Source organism: Mastigoproctus giganteus, chromosome 12, assembly GCF_048544385.1.
Source record: "Mastigoproctus giganteus isolate SK-2022 chromosome 12, ASM4854438v1, whole genome shotgun sequence".
Classification (NCBI taxonomy): domain Eukaryota; kingdom Metazoa; phylum Arthropoda; class Arachnida; order Uropygi; family Thelyphonidae; genus Mastigoproctus; species Mastigoproctus giganteus.
This window is the reverse complement of record NC_143586.1, coordinates 7,549,065-7,568,693: the sequence shown is the minus strand read 5'-3', so window position 1 is coordinate 7,568,693 and position 19,629 is coordinate 7,549,065. Positions and strand designations below refer to the sequence as shown.

General features: G+C 38.6%; 1 protein-coding gene across 1 annotated transcript in view; it reads left to right on the top strand.

The window, feature by feature from the left end:
- Positions 1–304: 304 nt before the first annotated feature.
- LOC150076657 (allatostatin-A receptor-like) overlaps positions 305–19,629 on the top strand; it is a 193,699-nt gene continuing 174,374 nt past the window's right edge. Inside the window, exon 1 of the mRNA XM_090386144.1 lies at positions 305–451. The gene's annotated coding sequence lies outside the window, so the exon portion shown is untranslated. The remainder of the gene's footprint in view (positions 452–19,629) is intronic.

Below are 19,629 nucleotides of genomic sequence, written 5' to 3'. Positions count from 1 at the left end.
TCAACTGCGCAAATCCACCCGGCTGGGGGTTATCCGCTCGTGCTGTCATCACACGTTTTGTGCGTGAAGCGAAACTCTGGACGGAGAACAGCTGCGAAATCGTGTCTTTCTTCCGAAGAGACTTGTCTGGCCGTAATTCTTAGCGGAAGAGCCGCATCTACCCCTCTTGTTCCAGCGTGGAACTTCCTGGACTCTGATTGGTGCCGCCCAGAACCACCTTAATCCCATTGGCCAGGTGATCGATACCAACATCCATTTATTGTGACGCGGGCAAGATCTGCTTAGTTCACCGGTAAACGTGCGGACTGAAGAATGGCAATTTTGTGGCAGTCAGTGGATAGCAGCTCTCTCCATGATCGGGAAGTCCGTACCTGTTGATTCAGCTCCATCCTCTATCGATTTAATCCCATTGAATTCCGACAGAAACACGGGAATTCTCTACATCATACCGGTAAGTGACTGTTCATTGATGCGTACCTTGACTGTCCGTAACTGAAACCATCGATTCAGACGCCAATTGCATTAAAGTTCCATGTGTGTCTTCGTTTAACATACCCAGTGACGATTCAATCTATCATCAATTAACTCCATAGTTTATTAAATTTAAAACGTAGAATTTTGTGTTCTTTGAAAAGCCCGAGGAGCGAGATTATTTATTCTATCTTCTGTCAGGAACATGTCCGAAAGGCTGCTGTCCCCGGGTAGACGCACGGCTCTTAAAAAGCCAATTTTCTGAAAGCAAAATATCCGAATTTTGTTATTCATTACAGGCTCACTTCATTATTAGCAACATTTGTGCATCTGAAGATTATATTTGTCTTTTTTTCACCAACTTTTGTAAATTTGTAGAAGCTTTAAAACTGAATCCCGAAAACTAAAATTTTCTTACACTGGTTCTGGCTATTTGAAATAAGTTTAACTGCGTTATATTCTGTTGTTTGGTTTATTGGAGGATTGATGTCATTAAAGATTTCGCGTGTTCCTGAGTGGTCTCAGTTGCAGTTGTGTACTTGAGATCATCTTATGCACATGACTTGACGAAGATTGGGAGTAGTTTTGCGTTATGCTTTTCCTATATTGCCGGATAGCACATCCTTTAGTCAACTTTATATAAACACTTGTCAGACGTTTCCAGTGGAGTTTGAGCTGGAGAGGACTGGACACATTTTTTTGTCTAGACAACAACGGACTGCACAATGATCTATTGTGCACGCTCACTGGAAAATGAATATTTATCAGGAAATAAATCACGTGTCAGTTCTATTGAGGAATAAGGTTGCTGTAGAGGGATAAATGATAAAGAAGAGAGAAGGATGGTAAAAGATGTGTATATGTGAAGAAAGGAGACTGAAGTACAGTGTCAAATGGGGAAGAAGTTAATCGATATTCTATAAATATTAGTAAAAAAGTTACAAAAATGCACGTTGTATGCACCAGTCATTGAATGCGTAATGTATGTACTATGATTAGGCAAATGATAACAAATAAATAAATATTTCTCATTAGGGTTATCCGAGAGAATTCATCCACCCATATGTATCATTTTCCGTAGATTGCTTCGGTCCTCTGAACGCCCTGTCTGTTTTCTTCAACGAAAAAACTCGGGATTCAGGGAGAATAACTCTCCCTTCTTCTCCTTAGACTGATTAACTTCGGTGTGAGAAATCTTCATAGCTTCCTTGTGTCACGAATTGGATTCCTTGTGTCACGATATGGACCTCAAAATCACGACTTTGATTCACTTTGCACATTTGCCAAAAAGATAACATCAGCATTTGTTTTTCAAAGCTATGAAATCATAGGGACCTCAAATAATTCAATCTATTTCGGTTGAAGATGACCCTGAGATCTCTGTGCTTAGTTACTAGTAGGATGGGGGCTCCATGGATTTTGAGGTTTAGTTGCGTTGGGTGTGATTTAAGTGAGAACATCATTTGTGCGGATTTATTTGGATTTATCTTCAAGAGAACTGTCTTAAGTATGTAATAAGATTCTTAAGGCTGTTAATTATGGTTTCGGAAGCATAATCAGGTCGGCCGGTCTCGTGGATCCAATAGGCCAGCTTCAAATCATCTGCAACTGATAAACTCAGTTACGCAAATGGCTGAATGTACTGTGATTGTTGAGCTTCCCACCCCATACAAGTTCTACCATCTGTATGGACCTCAAAGTCATGACTTTGATTCGCTTTGCATATTTGCAAAAAAGATAATATCGACATTTCTTTTTCAAAGCTGTTAAATCATAAGGACCTTAAATAATTCGAGCGATTTCATCCAAAAAAGGTCTCCGCAGCTAGCCGAGTAGTGTAGGGGCGGGAGTCTAGCAACACACGCTCTGCGTAGACTGGGATTCAAGCCCCTGACTACTAAATACAGTAGATCTGGATCAGCGTGGAAGTTACACTAATGCTTAATAGTGTCTCTAACACCCAGTTATGGTTTTACAGGTTTTGGCACTGCACGTTATTTGAATCGCGTGTTCAACGATTTTTTTATTTGAAAACTTGAAGATGAATCAGACATTAATTTGCTTCACCATCTAGCGGTAGAATAGACAAACTTGGATAGGCACATTCTGGACGTATTGTTTTTGCCGATAAATGCGTGTACTAACCAGCCTAGTTTCATTACTTTTCATTCCACCATCGTATATCGACGGTTTTTTATGACTCCAATGAAAAAGTTAAAGCAGCCGCGAAGAGTTGGTTAGCTTCTAAGGTAGATGGACTGTCTCGTATTTAGAAAAATAATACAAATTACCGGCAGGTACGTTTACTTGTAAAGATTATGGCTTTACTTTTAAAAGTTAATTAAATTAATTATTAATTAATCAAAACTGAGTTTGATAAATGATTCCAAAGATAAGACAGATCCTTCCATCTGACTGCAATAGGAATTCTTCTCTAAAAGAAATAACTAGAGAAATAAGAATAAAGGACTGGGACTGTGTTTCTGTAAAGCAGCAATCTGAAATTCTTTCAGCATTCTTGCTCGACTTACATAATTTCAAAGACAGCCTTAAATTCTTTTTTGTTTTTTTCGCTCAACCTTCTCATAACGAAATTCTAAAGCGTCTTCATCGGCACTCCGGCGAGTAACAGAACACTTTAGACTTCAATGATGGCCATTTCCGGTTATATCTCGCGTGTGATGACGTCTATTGCGATTGCTTTTTTAAAAGTGGCATCGTGGGTGCAATTTATGTCTGGGGATGGTCTTTGAGCAGCGAATTCGCTGCAATAATTTCATCCTTGAAGACGTGTTTTGAGTGTAAAGAATTGCAACTGTTTTATGTAGCGGGTCGAAGACATACTTTCTGGTTTTGCCAGTGCCTGCCTTCACCTTGGATACGCTCAGTCAAGGAGACAGCAAATTTCGTAGGTGTACAATGAATTCAGTCCTTATATGATAATTAGTACATCCGGCACGTTTCCTTTCCACTGTTTTTTGAAATTTTTATTTGGTTACTGGTGTTTATGTTTGATTTCTGGGACTTCGTGGATTATTTTGTCTTATCTTATATAGAGACAACAAATCAGTGGCACATTCTGAATGTTAGGATGACCTATCAAGGTTTTTGTAACTCCAGCGTGGCATCTATTCCTCGGGGTCTTTATCATGTTCAAATAAGTGAATGCAATACATGATGCTGTTTCAGATCTCTCCGGCCTTGCTGAAACTTCTGGTTACGCCTTGATTCTGTTCGTAATCCCGACACGTATCTATAGATTTTATTATTTCTTGGTGGAATCTTAAAGCCGTCTTTGGGAAGAAGTTTTCTTTTTTTCTTATTTTTTTTTCCTCCTTTTGTTTTGTCACCCACCGGAGTAACTTTACCCTTCCCCCGTTTGCCTACCACATTCGTTTGATAAATTGAATTTATGGCATTTTATTATTTTTTTTTTTGGAAATTAATTATTTTTAAACTATTCTTTCAAATTATATTATTTTGAAATTTTAATTCTTTAACTTAATTTATAATAGATTTATGATGCTGCTGAATTCTTTAATATCTTTAAACAAAATTTAGCATATTTATGTGTAATTTTTAACTTATGAATGCATTATAGCGCTTTAGAAGGAATTGGCCCTAAAGAGCACATAATAGTCGGAACCCGCTCTTCACAGAATTGCTCTTGGGACTAGAAGAAAAAGAGCGCTATAAACAGGAGCGGTATAAAGGGAGTTTACTGCATATGGTTTGTTTATCGGTGTATATATTTATGAACTGAAAGCTGGTTTTCAGTTGTTAAAATCAGGGGAGTAATAATCTGGCCATCATAGTTCTATTTGCGCCCTCAATTTTTTAGTTTTGTTTTCTGTAACTAAAACTCTTTGCTGAAGACATCGTCGATCTTCGTCTCTCTGTGTATGCGAGCGAAGAAATCCCTGGAGCGGTCTCTTTGTACCTCTCCACGCAAGGTCTTAAAGCTGATCTTTGCAAGAATGGATAAACAAGATAAAATTCAGTATATTTATAAAAGCGATATATTCCAGAAATGTTTGTTAATGCAAATCACATCCTACTGCTGCTGCACCTTTATTCCAACGATTGGCAACTTTTCATTCCATCAGAGAATAAAGTGGTAAACATTTCAGCTAATTACTTAGTCTGTTTTAAACTGTGCATCATCCTTGAATTTACACAATCTGCGTGCATCTTCAACTAAGATCAGGAACGTGTAACGGGGCCTTGAATTTAAGTTGGGTGTCTGTCCAATGTCATTCAACTTTTTGCGACCAAATTTGCAAGAAAAAATCTTCACCTTTTGCAAGAAAAAATCTTCACCTTTTGCAAGAAAAAATCTTCACCGTAATACAATTATCCTAAAAATAAGAACCACAATAAATAATATTATCTTAAAATCAAATGTGATTGCGCATGTGTTGTTTTTTAACAGTCGCCTTTTCTCAACTATCGGTACAAGGGACAGTGATAAAACTGAAGGCATTTTGCACTCAGCAATCAAAGAGGTCATGTGACGCAGAATATTACGCAGTTTTCCAATAAGTTCGGAACAAGATCAGCTTTAACATCCGGAAACAACAAAAATAAACATAAGAAACGATTAATAATAAAAGCAATCGGACAGCGCATTTTTACAAACGTTATTTAGATATTACAGTGTGGTTATATTTGCTTTACGTCACAGGCGTTCGTCCGCTTCGGTAAACACGGCCGTCTGTGCCAGATGCTCCCTTTGAGCAGATGTGATGGGGAACCGAATGGCAAAGAGAGCTAAAGGAAATGATCACATACTCGAACTGTTTCCCAAGCACACGCGCCTTTCTAACATACTTTTTCAGCAGCCCTCATCATCAGCTTAGTTGCTATTATCTGATGAATGATTAGGTTAGGCAAATACAGCCCGGGCAGACCGTGCAACTCAAGGAACTGTTTATTAGAGATTTCGAGAACTTCGTGATTATCTTCCCTGCAGCCTGATCTCGGTCCTAACGATTTTAATTTGCTTGGTCCTTTGCCTTGACGCATTTTAGCCTTATACAGTATTGCGCATAAAACCCATAATCAACAACCAATCATTTGTTTGTCGTCCGTACACATTTTTTTGTTTCTGTGGAAATTGAAAATGATGGGTAATGGCTTCACTTGGGTAAAGTTCAGAATCTTTTTATCACTAAGTCTATGATACGGTTCGCGGATGTTTTCTTCTTCGGTGATTAGAATCTTGTTGCTACACCGTCAGTTGACATTTTGGTGTGTTTGTGATGGTGTAAACATCAAGATCACAATCACTGAAGAGGCGGAGGAGAAAACATCCTCCTCCGCTTTGGGTGAGCGGACGTTCTCTGCCATTGATCTTTCTATCTGCTTACTTTCCCTCCTCCGTTCATTTACTCGGGTGGTGGAGCAGAACCCCCTTCTGGAAGCGATCAATTCGATCAAAAGCTTCGTTATTTAGTGCGAGATTGTTTCTTCATTTTGGGTTATCCAGATGGAAGATTGATCAAGTTGGCTGAATTGCCTTCCAGGCTCCGCAATCTTTGACATAATTACAGCCAGTCAGGAGCCTATCAATGATCCAATGACGTATATTACACAGAACGTATTGTCTATGCAATTCCGAAAACAATTTGCCGGTATCTACGATTTCTCAAAAGGTGATGGAGTGCAGAATGCACAGCAGCAAAAAAGGCGCAAGGCCTTTTGAAGATTCCGAAGATATATTACCACGGATTAAACAGTCTTTTTATGTTACACGGCCAAAGCATGCTATGTTCTCCATCAGAGCCAAAAGGAATCGTGAATCCGCTTTGCGTCCTTTATTATCAAGTTTATAAATGGCGGTCTGAAACAAAATCCGGAAAATGAAGAGGATAATGTACATAAATGATAATAATTTATTTATCCCTGTTTTATGTTACACTTTTTGGGAAATAACAGAAAAAAGGGAGGGAGAACACGATATGAGTAATAATAAAAATATACAGTTCTGAAATTTTGCAGGTAATGTTCAACAGATAAGACGTAAATAAATTTGAATATTTCTTTACAGAAGACTTCGTGAACCGTCTCTACTTATAATTGCATTGTGAACATTTTTGCAATTAAAAAATGAGACAAATGATGAGATGTCTGCACAAATTTATTTGACTGCTTCGTTTAAAATTTGTCCATTATTTCTACATTGGTAAAGATTTCATCTGTTTTTAAAATCTAGGATTTCAGCAGAAGGTAATTTGAATCAGACATCCCTGGTGATGTGTTCAATTAGTAGTTTCTTGAATCGGTTTAGTGAAGTGGCATTTTTTATTTTTACAGGAAGATTGTTCCAGGTTTTAGCCCCTCTGTATTTTATATTTTTCTGACCTATGGCTTCCATATGTCAGAAAATATTTTTCCTTGTGGTCGTGTTGCTCTGAGTCATAACGGTAGATTTATCTATGTGTCCATTAGCTTCTGGCATCTGTAGGTGTGCTGCTGGCAGAATTTATCCAGGTCGATGGTTAGCCTGTTTATCAAATCAACCGTGTTTCCTGGGAACATGAGTTTCAGGCCTTTGAGGTTGCTGAAACTGGTATTCAGCGGGATCCTTGTGTCCAGTTGACTTCTTCCTGCAATTCGGGGAGTTTTTATTAGGTCACTGATGTCAGGGGCGTCAAGTCGTCCTGTGATTAGTCTGGCCATTGTAAGAAGGTTAGCTGCCACAATTCGTTGTTTCCATGGTGTAACTTCGAGATTGATGTAGAGTTGGGCCCTAGAAATAGTGTACTAGTTTCCAGTCCTCCATTTCAGGAGCCAGTATTTCAGCCTGAGGAACTTGTTGAAGTCTGTTGTAGGGGCCGGTTACCAAATAGTTGCTGCATAAAGAGGAATGGGATAAAGACATCGAAATACGTATTTCTTGATCAATTCAGCATGGTGTATCCCCGTTAGCTCCTGGCGGATTTCCCGCATAGCAGAATGCATTTTTGTTTTCGTGTTCAGGACGTGTGCCTGGAATATCAGACCCGCATCCCATACAAACCCCAGATCCTTGTGCGTTTTAACTTTTTTAATGGGTGATCCATTGATGATACTGTAAATATTATTGTGTGACTTCTTCCAGTTGAATGACATTTGTCTGTCTTTGCTTGGTTAATCTGTAAACCAATCGAGGCCAGAAATTGTTCAAGTTGATGAATTTTTTTATTTTCCTGTAGAGTAGTTGTAAGAATCTGCTTTTTGTTTTAAGATGTAATGTAAACTTTCAAGTCATCAGAGTATGACTGGAAATTAGTTTGGGATGCCAGGAAGGGCTCTAGCCCTGCGGCAAATTTGGTTTATGATAGGACTTCCCCTTGTGGGATACCCCTATTAGTAGTGCATGTTATCCGGAAGCTACGATGTGAGATGATTAGATGTGTTCGCTTCAGGATTGATTTAATTATGCTGAGAGTATTTCCTGTAATGTTGAAGTAATGCTGGAGAATGGTGAATAAAGCTGTTATATCTATTTTATCATAGGCCGCTTTAATATAAAAAAAAAATAATAATGATAAATAAATAAAATCAAGCTGTGTCCCGTCACTGAGGGCTTTCTGGATTCTGATAAGGGTGTCCATGAGGTTGCTATTTGCAGATCGCCCCTTAATTACGGTATGGGGTACGGAGGCCGACGATTGAATCAGTGGTCTGTAATGGAGGGCTGAATTTCTTTTTCAAATATCTTAAGGAATCCACAGCTGATGGCAACAGGCCTGAAATCCTGTGGCCACTTGTTGTCTCTGCATTTAGCTTTCAGTTGTTCTACTGGAGGCTGATTATAATATCTACACATCCTGGTCTAGCTGCAAGCTCCCGCAACAGTGAACAGTATTCCAACAGTCCTCAGATAGTACTATTAGGGACTGGACGGACAAAATACGTGTTCCAGATCTTTGGGATCTTTCCATTTTCAATGATTTTATTGAAAATATGTACCAGGGAGTCTCTAACACATGTACTACAGATTTTTATTAGAAACAAAGGAATTCGGTCGGGGCCGACTACTGCTTTCAGTGGTAGTTTTTTGACAATCTCCATCAGATGCTCAGGAGTCTCACTTCCTTGTATCTGGAACTAACCGATGCATTCCAAGGAAGGCCTAAAATTGAACGAACGCATCGATTGAGAATGGAGTTGATTCTCGCAAGGTCTCTTAGCAAGTTGCCTTTATCTGTGATCGTACGCTAACTTTTTGAAACAAACTTTTTTGAAACATCTTCATTAATAGTATTTTTAGTTCGTTTATGTATAAAATTTTTATAGTAGTCATATTTTAAAAACAATAAGTTCGAAATGGACTTCACTTTGTGAGATACCCCTATTGGTAGTGCATGTTATCCGGAAGCTACGATGTGAGATGATTAGATAAATCTTTATTTGTCCTACCAAATTTAAAATATAGGTGTACATTGGTAAGTGACAAAGTCCCTTCACGGCAGAAAATGCCAGGGGATTACCATAAAATGTGAATAAAAGAATGTCTAAAATATACAAGAAAGGTTAAATATACACAAAAAGATGACATTTAAACTACATTACTCTTCACTACATTTCTGTTTAGAGTCCTGGCAATTGTAATACAAAAGTTCATCTTATCATCACATCCACTGATCAACTTGTGCGAGATATACATCATTCAATTGCGTACACACAGTTCTTGACAGAAATTCACGCAACTACTAGGCAACAACAATACCCTCAGCGAACCACACTGCGGCTTGTTTCCTATATTTCAGATCTTCTATGAGCCTTAGTAGGTCAATTCCGATATGTGTTAGGCACTGAATTGATTCTAAAGCACTGGCGGGTATAAACCTGTCGGCCATCTTTAGTCTGTTGGTCTTCATTCTCAAGGATTTTGTGCCTCTTAATGCAGATGGCGGGATGTGCCACTCACAAAGCTGCCAGAAGCATGGTGTTGATATCGTGCCAGTCATCATTTTGATTGTAGTTATTAATCGTTTCCAGGCAATGATGTCTGGTAAACGCTGCAGTTTAATCTGTTCAGAGAGCTGCGTGGTCCTTAACTGTTGAGGGAGATGGTGCTTATGGTTTGCCGACTTCAGCAGCCAGAATTCACTCGCATATATTCTCCCAATTTGGGTGGAGGGTGACTGACGCCCACAATTCGGCGCCATACAAAGTGGCCGAATACACTGTGGTTCTTAAATATCGTGCGGTTGTTGCAGTCTGTTTCACGTGCAAGAGGTGCTGTTTTGTTCAGGTCAATATGAGACTTGAACGTAAGTTTCGTATCAAATGTTACTCCCAGATCTCTATGCGTCTCAACAACTGGGATAGGTTTGCCATTAAGTTTCGGGTGTACGAGCGTAGGCGATTTTTTGAGCGAGTACACCATGATTGCAGTCTTTTGCGGATTTAGGGCCAAGCCAAATTTGTCTAAGTACACGAATAAGTTCAGAAGCTTATAATTAATCTGCTCACACAAAGCCCTATTGTTCATGGACGGTTGGATGGGTGTTAGGATCTTAATATCGTCTGCATAAGTGCATACATCATCCCTACCGTTGCAGAACGGGATCATCATGGCGATAAAGAGGGGTCCAGATAAAACTCCACCCTGTGGAACTCGTGCATGGAGTTGGCGTTGGAGGATCTGACTATCTGTGCGGTAATAAATGGACCGACAAGTAAGCAAGGCCTGTAGGAACTTCAGCAAATTTCCTTTTATTTGGAAGGCGTGTTGGAGCAGATGAAGTAAGGCATGTACATCCAGACTATCGAAGGCTGCTTTTATATCGGCATAAATTATTACAATTTCCTTTCTGGCTTGGAAAGCATTTAGTATCGTGGCTTGAACTGTGAGGAGGTTAGTTATTGTTGATCTTGCAGTTATTGAATAATGAATTTGTTGAGGCTGCCCAGCCAGTATCTGATTTGACAACTTTGGCAACAGAGTTTTCTCCAGTACTTTTAACAGGGTAGATGCAGTAGATATTGGCCTATAGTGTTCCACAAGGTTAGGCTTTGTAATTTTCGGCATTGGAATTACAGCGTACTTATTCCAGTTCTCAGGGAAAACTCGGCAAGCAAGGATAGAACTATAAATTGCTTGGAGTGGTTCAATTAGATAAGGGCTGAGACACTTTACCATGAAGTGGGGGACTCCATCAACTCCAGCTGTGTTAGTTGGCCTGAGGGAGTTAATACTCTGTATTAGTGCTTCTTTAGTGATAAGAACAGACTCCATCTCATTGTCAACTATTTGATCTCACTCAAACTCCCTGACTTGAGACTCATGATATATGCTGGAGAATCTGCTGATGTGGTCCATCCACGCTTATTTGTCAAGCCCCTGATTTGTTCACTTTTATGTGTGCAACGAGGTAGCTTTCCCCTGTCATGTGTGTCTTTCATATAGCGGTTGATTGCTCTAGATTTTTCCCTATTAAATATTAGGCAGTTTCCATTTTCTGTGTAGAGTTTGCTTTAGTTTAAACAATGCAGTTAGGCTAGAGTTCCACCAGGTTTTAGATTTTGATGACATCCTTACTACTTTGGAAGCCGCAAATTCTGTAATTGAGTTGATCCAACTGGTTAAGAGAGTTGTTGCTAATAAGGCATCACATTTGAGTAGACATTCCCACGGGATACAGCTGGCAGCAAATAAGCATTTATTTGTGTCCAGAAAGGCTGGCGAAGTGACAAGCTGGCTCTTAACTTTTTCCTTGACATTGAAGTCCACATACGGTAGGATTATGAGCATTGCAATTGGGCTATGATCGGATGGAAAGAACATTTCGGGGGGTACATCAATTATACATTTACCAGAAGACAGAATTAGGTCAAGTCTATTTTCACCTCTTGTAGGTTGGTCATTGATAAGAGAGGTGGAGCATGGCTATAGTTTATTTAACATGGTGTCCAGTAGGGTATTGAGCTGTGGTGGAAGGTTGAAATCTCCACATACTATATGGGTGGCTGACACATGTAATTTGTTGAGAAGCCAGTCTGCTACATTATTTATCATTTCTAGACTAGGGACAGGTGGAATGTAAACGACTGCTATATCTAAGAGTGCTGAGTGGACTTTTAAAGTGACAAGTAATGCCTCATAAAACTCTGAATCTGAGTAGGCGACCGAGATTATTTGAAGTGCTATGTGTCGTACAAACAGGGCTACTCGTGTTCGCTTCAGGATTGATTTAATTATGCTGAGACTATTTCCTGTAATGTTGAAGTAATGCTGGAGAATGGTGATTAAAGCTGTTATATCTATTTCATCATAGGCCATTTTAATATAAAAAAAATAATAAATAAATAAATAAATAAAAACAAGCTGTGTTCTGTCATTGAAGGCTTTCTGGATTCTGATAAGGGTGTCCATGAGGTTGCTATTTGCAGATCGCCCCTTAATTACGATATGGAGTACGGAGGCCGACGATTGAAACAGTGATCTGTAATGGAGGGCTGAATTGCTTTTTCAAATATCTTAAGGAATCCACAGCTGATGGCAACAGGCCTGAAATCCTGTGGCCACTTGTGGTCTCTGCGTTTAGCTTTCATTTGATCTACTGGACGCTGATTATAATATCTACACATCCTGGTTTAGCTGCAAGCTCCCGCAACAGTGAACAGTATTCCAACAGTCCTCAGATAGTACTATTAGGGACTGGACGGACAAAATACGTGTTCCAGATCTTTGGGATCTTTCCATTTTCAATGATTTTATTGAAAATATGTACCAGGAAGTCTCTAACATATGTACTACAGATTTTTATTAGAAACAAAAGAATTCGGTCGGGGCTGACTACTGCTTTCAGTGGTAGTTTTTTGACAATCTCCATCAGATGCTCAGGAGTCTCACTTCCTTGTATCTGGAACTAACCGATGCATTCCAAGGAAGGCCTAAAATTAAACGAACGCATCGATTGAGAGTGGAGTTGATTCTCGCAAGTTCTCTTAGCAGGTTGCCTTTAACTGTGATCATACGCTAACTTTTTGAAGCAAACTTTTTTGAAACATCTTCATTAATAGCATTTTTAGTTCGTTTATGTTTAAAATTTTTATAATAGTCATATTTTGAAAACAATAAGTTCGAAATGTATTTGATTCTCGCAAGGTTTTCCTGGCAGGTGGTCTTTATCTGTGATCCGGATGGAAATATCATCGGCATACGCAACTTTTTTTTGTAACATCTTAATTAATAGCATTTTTAGTTCGTTGTTACATAAAATTTTTATAATAGTCATATTTTAAAAACAATAAGTACGAAATGGAGTTGATTATCGCAAGGTGTTCTTGGCAGGTGGTACCCCATGAGATGATTCCCTAGGTTAAGTGCTGTTGAATTAAAGAAAGGAATATTAGTCTGAGAAGGGAAGAAGACACTCAGGCAGAGTATTCTCGCCAATGACGAAGTTTTCTTTCGTAGGGTTATCATTTGTTTTACCCAACTTAGCTTATCATCTAACCAGATTCCGAGAAACTTGGTTTTATTCGCCCTTTCAAGTTGTTTTTCTTCGTACGATATTTCGAAATCTATATTTAGTGAGTTATTTTTTGTTTTAAACACCACATATTTTGATTTTTCTGGATCTATGCATCACAGAGAGCAAGGCAGATATTTTTGAATTGAAGCAGATTTGGGTCTCTATCTATGATCAGGATGGAAATATCATCTTCTTTTTGAAACGAACTTTTTTGAAACATTAATAGCATTTTTAGTTCGTTTGTGCTCAAAAGTTTTTATAATAGTCATATTTTAAAAACAATAAGTACGAAATAAAAATAGTTAAGAGCTCAATATTTAGCTTTCAGCTGTTCTATTGGACTCGGATTATAATTTCTAAACATCCTCGTCTAGCTGCGTCTCGCAACAATGAACCGTATTCCAACAGTCCTTAGAGAGTGCAATTTACTGTCCAGGAGGACTCTTTACTTAAACTATGACTAACAATATTAGATTAACAATACAACTACTACGTGGGAAGATGGAAGAAGAGAGAAATTCATTGATATAAATAACAAATAGGATAGGTCCAAGGAGTTAGCCTTGAGGTGCTCCCCGTGGGAAATAACAAATGTTGGAGTATGACTGATTTGTCCTTACGACAAACGGCCGATCAGTTAAATAGTCTTCAAGGAGATGGTTAATTTTTCCTCTCAAGCCAATATTGTTGAGTTTGTTGAGTAGAATGTTATGATTTATGCAATCAAAAGCTTTACATAAGTTGAGGAACAGTGCTATTGAATAGTGACCCTTTTTAAGACTATCAATGATCCTTGAGCAGGTCAACAATTGCCAGATCAGTTGATCTCTTTGAGCGATAGGCATACTTTTGCTCATGGATGAGCTGATTTATTTCTCGGAAACCGATGAGTCCGCTATGAACAATTTTTTTCGAATAGTTTTGTGAAAACTGAGAGAAGAGCTTTTGGGCGAAAGTTGTTGATAGAGTTGCAATGGAATATTTGATAGAGTTTCCCTTTGGAACAGGGACGATGATTGTTTTTTTGAATTGAGAAGGGAATTTACCAGACTGAAAGGAGAGATTGAATATAAACTTCAATGGTATAGGAGTTGAGCTAAGAACCTTTTTCAGCAGAGAAGAAGACATTGCATCAAAATTAGGGGCTCCCTTTTCTTTCAATTGATGTCCTGCTTCTAACATCTTTTGACCCGAGAGGGGAGTGAGAGAAAAAAGTTTCTGATTGAGAACTTGGCACATTCTCTCATTTCATTGTCTTCGGAGTCAAGTTCGTCTTGAAGGAGGTTATTCACACTTGAGATAAAGTGGTTACAGAAGGCTTTAGCTTTTTTCTGGTCATCTGAGATGAGTACCTCGTTCTCAACCACATTGCCAACGTAGCTCTGTGAATTCAGTTTCCTTCCCGGTAAAAGCTTGTTCAAAACTGTCCATTTTTTCTTGCTTGTTATGATAACTGTAAGTTAAGAACTGTAGTATTTTCTTTTCTATGACTGAATGCAGTCGGTGACTTTGTGCCTCGAATTCATGTTGTTCTAGCAATTCTTGCAAGGTTGTCCCTTTTCTTTAACATGTTGCGAATCTTGTTTGAGATGAAAGGGCATAATTTCCATCCTGGCCTGGTGGTCTTTTTATTCCCTGGGCTCCTGATATATGACACGTATTTTTCTTAACTCTTTAGAATATACTTAAAGAAGGAGTTAATCTCAATTTCAGTATCACTTGTAGCAAGCACTCCATCCCACGTAGACTGCTGGAAGTCGTAACACAGCTTATTGCGAGTGTCGTGAGTGACAGTTCTATAAGTGTGTATGATCCCTTCCACATTTGCTTCATTTTCAATTACCAGTAAGATGAGACGGTGATCAGAAATAGTTGCATCAAGTATTGCGTAGGTGAGAGAGCATTCCCCAGTTGCGAAGTCAAGAAGGGTATTGTGAGACTTTCCCATTCCAGTTTGGATATCTCCATCAGTAAGAAGAGAGAAACCGTTTGAAGTAATGACATCTAGGAGGTCTTGCACTTGAGAGGAAGAGCTTTGAAGAATGTTAATATTAAAGTCTCCAGTCAGCAGAACGCTAAGGGATTTGCTTGTGAAGTGAGATAGAGTTACAAGGAAGCTGTTAACTGAAGCTGAGGGAGGTCGGTACTAGATCACCAGAGTGGCAATGCGGATAAAAGTGAATTCGCAAGCTTGATCAGGCAGAGCATCCCAGATGAATCTGAACATAAATAGCAACTGCACCGTCTTTTGAATCACCTCTGCAACTTTTAAAGAGAGAGTAGTTTGGAGTTTGGATTGAAACCTCAGGAGAGAACCAGGTCTCAGTAAAAACCAAGTCTGGATGCAGTTTCCATGTTGTCAGTTGAGCGAGTATTTCATCCTTATGTTTTACAAGACTGCGAGCATTCACATAGAATACAGTAATTGCATGATGCCGCTGTAAGGGATTAGTTGTTTGGCTTAATAGTTGGCAAGTGACAGGTTAGAAAGATGTTTTCACAAGAATTAGTGCCATTCTTTCAAACGCTGCACTTTCCAAAAGATACGAAGAATATTCCACAGAACTTTGAGGCAATTGTCCTCTGTTATGAAAATGATTGGGAACATACTGCTTCATTGGCTTATTAAACCTATTGTTTTATATTTCTCTGCTTGTATTACTAAAAATAAATGTTATGTCGAGGAGTGTCAATTGATTTGTATATTTACCAATTTCAAATAGGGGTAACGGGGCTTTGTGGCCACCCTGCAGAACTTGCGAGAATTAGAATTTAAAACAAATTTATAACTTCGGTTTTAGAGGCCTTCTCCCTAGTATCGTTAAACTTTTTATTTAGTCATATTTGATAAAAAGCTTGCTTTTCTTCAAGATTGTATTCCATTTGGATATTCCTTTGTTCAAATACACAAGTGTGTATTTCAAAGACAGTCTTTTCCTGGATGAAATATCCGAAATGCTTCCCTGTTGTTATTTCATATTTTCTAGAGCTGTAAACTACGACTGTCAATCGTCGAATAATTTTATATGGAATTTTCAATTTGAGGGGATTTGAAAACGGGCTTTCCAAACTAGCGATCACTGGGTCGATGTTGTAGTGTTTTAGGCGCATCAGCAACTGAGGCCGTTTTGTTTTTATGTAGCGTGTCTTTAAATAGTGTGTTCTGTGGTCGATTTGCTATTTTCTGGAGGAATAATCCAAATTTCCTGGAGAGAAAACCATGCCATCCTCCTCTGAGACCGAATAACTCGGCCAGTTTGAGAAAAAGACCCATAAAAATTCCTGGAGTCATTGATGGGATTTGAACTCGGGTCTTTTCCCACCCGTGTGGGGCGGACTGTAATTATACCAACTGTGCTACCCACGAGGGTAGTGATCACAGGAAAAACCTCTTACTGCCGCTGAGTCAATGGTTTAGAATGAAATTTGGTTTACTCGTATTTGACATACCTTTTTTAAGCGGTCCATTTTGTGTACTTCTAGTGCACACTACAGTTAAATTACAAATATATTTTGCTACACTGACTAAACAATTTTCAAAAATGGTTTGCGTTTTTTATTTCTTTAAAAAGACAAGACAATTTCTTAAACTGAAAGTATATTTTGAAGTCTTAACGGACGACTTTGTGACCTTCGTGAAGGTCATTGGAGCACTTAAACAACAGTGGTAAATCTTTACATACATTTGGCGACCTCTTCTCTTATCGGTATCCCACTATTCGCGCACAACGCCCTGTCTTGATGTAATTAATAACTCAGCTAATTAACCTGCTGTCAGCCGGTAGCGCGAGTCAGCATGCTGTGATCTTGCCATGCTGATCTCATCTGACTTAATTCAAGCGAGCGTTTGATGGCTTTATTCTTCTCCTTTTTGAACGACAGCGCCACACTTCCTTCCCCCCATCCATTTATCATCTAGGAAAAAAGCCAAAATAAATGACAAACATTTAGAAGATTATGAATCCAATAATTTTTTTTATCGAAACTGCAAAATGAAATGAAATGAAAGTTTAAGATTCCCTGTGCATCACCATGACGAAACATTATATTTTCTTCCATCTGATTAGTGAAGCGCACATAATTAGATGCAACTTCCTTTCGGATAGGAATCAGTAGTTATAGGAATTGGAAATCGCTTAAAACGATTGTTTTTTCACGCTTTCATACTCCTGTACCATTGATATTTACAAATATCCTTTATTTACAATAAAACTAATAACGTGTTCTGAAACCTTTAGCCTTTATGACAGCTTCTAGTCTCTGTGGAACACTCTCCACCACTTTTTATAACTGTTCTCCGATATTTTCTTTCATTTGACTTTCGCATTGGCCAGTTCAGCTTTATTTTTTTGGGCTGTCCGTAATCACGCACTCCCACGAATCAATCCATCTCAAAGATTCTCTTTAGGACTGAGGTCAGCGCTCTGAGCTGACATCTCCAACATTTCGATGAAAGTCCTTACCTGTATAATGCTAATACAGGCAAGATCTTCCCCGACGAATTGGCACTTCGTACCTAACACATTGCCAAGGATGTCTATATAGACCTCAGTGTTTCTGGTTTTGTCAACCAATGGTGCCTGACCAAACCATGAAAAAAAAGTAAGTTTCAGACCATCACGTGGATACAACATTTGGCATAATCAGTCCTCTCCACAAAGGGTGGAAAATACCCGAGTTCGAATTCAGCCAATGATGTGAAGAAGTTTTTATTGACATTTTTTACAAGGTTAGTCGGTCTATGAGCATCTAGTTGTCTGCTAAGTGGGGCTTTGGTATCGCCAATTATCAACGGAGGGGTGTTCAGATCCAGATATTAAGGGTAAGGCACTATATGTTGGAACCACTTTCTTCTCTAATCATAAATATTGCTCTGACAGCATTGTCCTTAAAAAAATATTAGTAATTTCCAATAAAATTCGTCTTGTTAGCAACCATAATAGAACTCAAAGAACTTCGGAAAATTAGAAAAATCTGGAAGGAAATGAATTCTAAAAATTTCTAAAAAAATCTTGAGAAAAATGAACGAGTCTTCAAGAAGTCTAAAACTAAAGTCTTAGCTTCTTCTGATATTTTCTGTATTTTGCTATAAATGGGGAAAAATAAACTAGAATTTATCACGGAATGAAGTACGACTACGCGACTTTAATCGTTGTGGAAATGCGTTGGCAAAACAATGTGATCTACGAGAAGCAATCTTCTTTTTTTTCTTAAACTTTCTCTAAGTTTGTCCAAACGAATGAACTCTACATCAAACAAATTGAATTCTTTTTTTATAGAATCCCATGTTTTGCTTTCAGTTTCCGGCAAGAGAAAGAGACATGGAGACAGAAAAAGCCTTAGGATGAGTCGCTGGCTATCTCATTGCAAACTGTTTATCTTTGGTGTCCCCATTACGTCAAAGACAACCGCATGATGGGGTCGTCATGAGAAACTATGCACCTCGTAGGTCATGAAAGCTCTTTATTTACAAGCAGCGAGAAAAATGACTCGAATTCGATAAAGTCAAACAGCACCGACACTTTAAGGAAGGCGATAGGAGTTTGTACGTCACCTTCGAAGCTACAAGGTCAGCGTTGTGTGGACAGCGAGAAAAGCACCCGTAATTCTAGTTCAGTATAGTTAGTAACGAAATAACTACTTCTTAGCTGCGAGGTAATTTTAGCTGATAGGTTCAAATCGTATTCTGTAACATCTTTAATGTGGTTTTAAATGTATTTAAAGTAACGATCAACTTTCCAGCATGGAAATCGCAGGTAAGGGAGAAGAAGATGTCCAAATTTCGGCAGCATGCAAAATTACCGGATAAACTGCTTCACAGGTTGCAGCATCGTTGGTATGGAGTAAGTGCTATTTCATTCTCCAGCTTAAGGTATTAAATGGGTAAGCCTCAGTTCTCAGATGGGTGAGCCTCAGATGGGTGAGCTTGAGATCTCAGCTTCGCATCAAAATAAACACCGAGGTCTTAATGGCTGGTGACAACTGGTATTAGACTCGTACCATTATTGAAGATTTATTTGAGTTAAAAGATTTAACCCGAAATTCTGCAAGTAAGTGATGTTTGATCAAACTCTCTCTAATTGAAGCAGCTCTTTCCATTCGATTTCCTGACATCGGGATTATAGCATGGAACTCTATATAATCAGTATATCATTGTATCATCACGGGGGTCACATAAAAGGGAACAGTATAGTGAGAATAAGAGACCAGAAAGAACACCAGCTTCTGGTACCCCTGCAGAGATTGTTCGGGTATGGCCGGACTTCTTGATTGTGAGATGCACATTTCTATTATTCAATAATATAGTGAGGAAAGCTAGTAGATTGCCATTTCTACAGAAGAAGGGTTGCAGTAGGTTAGGAAGGACTGTGGTGTCTGGGCTTTCAGAATAAGCTTCAGTATAAATGTTTATTTAATTCTTGCATTTTCCACATTAGTTGTGTTTTTATGTGCTAAAATTAAGGTTAGATTTCTAGCTATTTCTAGTTTTAATTGATAGAGTTGCAGAAAAGTTTAATTCCTTGATTTCCACTGATATCTAATTGCCAAGAATTCATCTGATGACTTAATCTCTCTTCGAGCAACGAATCTCTGGCTCTCTCCCAATTTGTTCACAAAATTTTCAAACTTCTTGCAGTGGTTGCTGAACTGAGTGCTTTCTGGAAACTCACTGTCGCATTTCTAC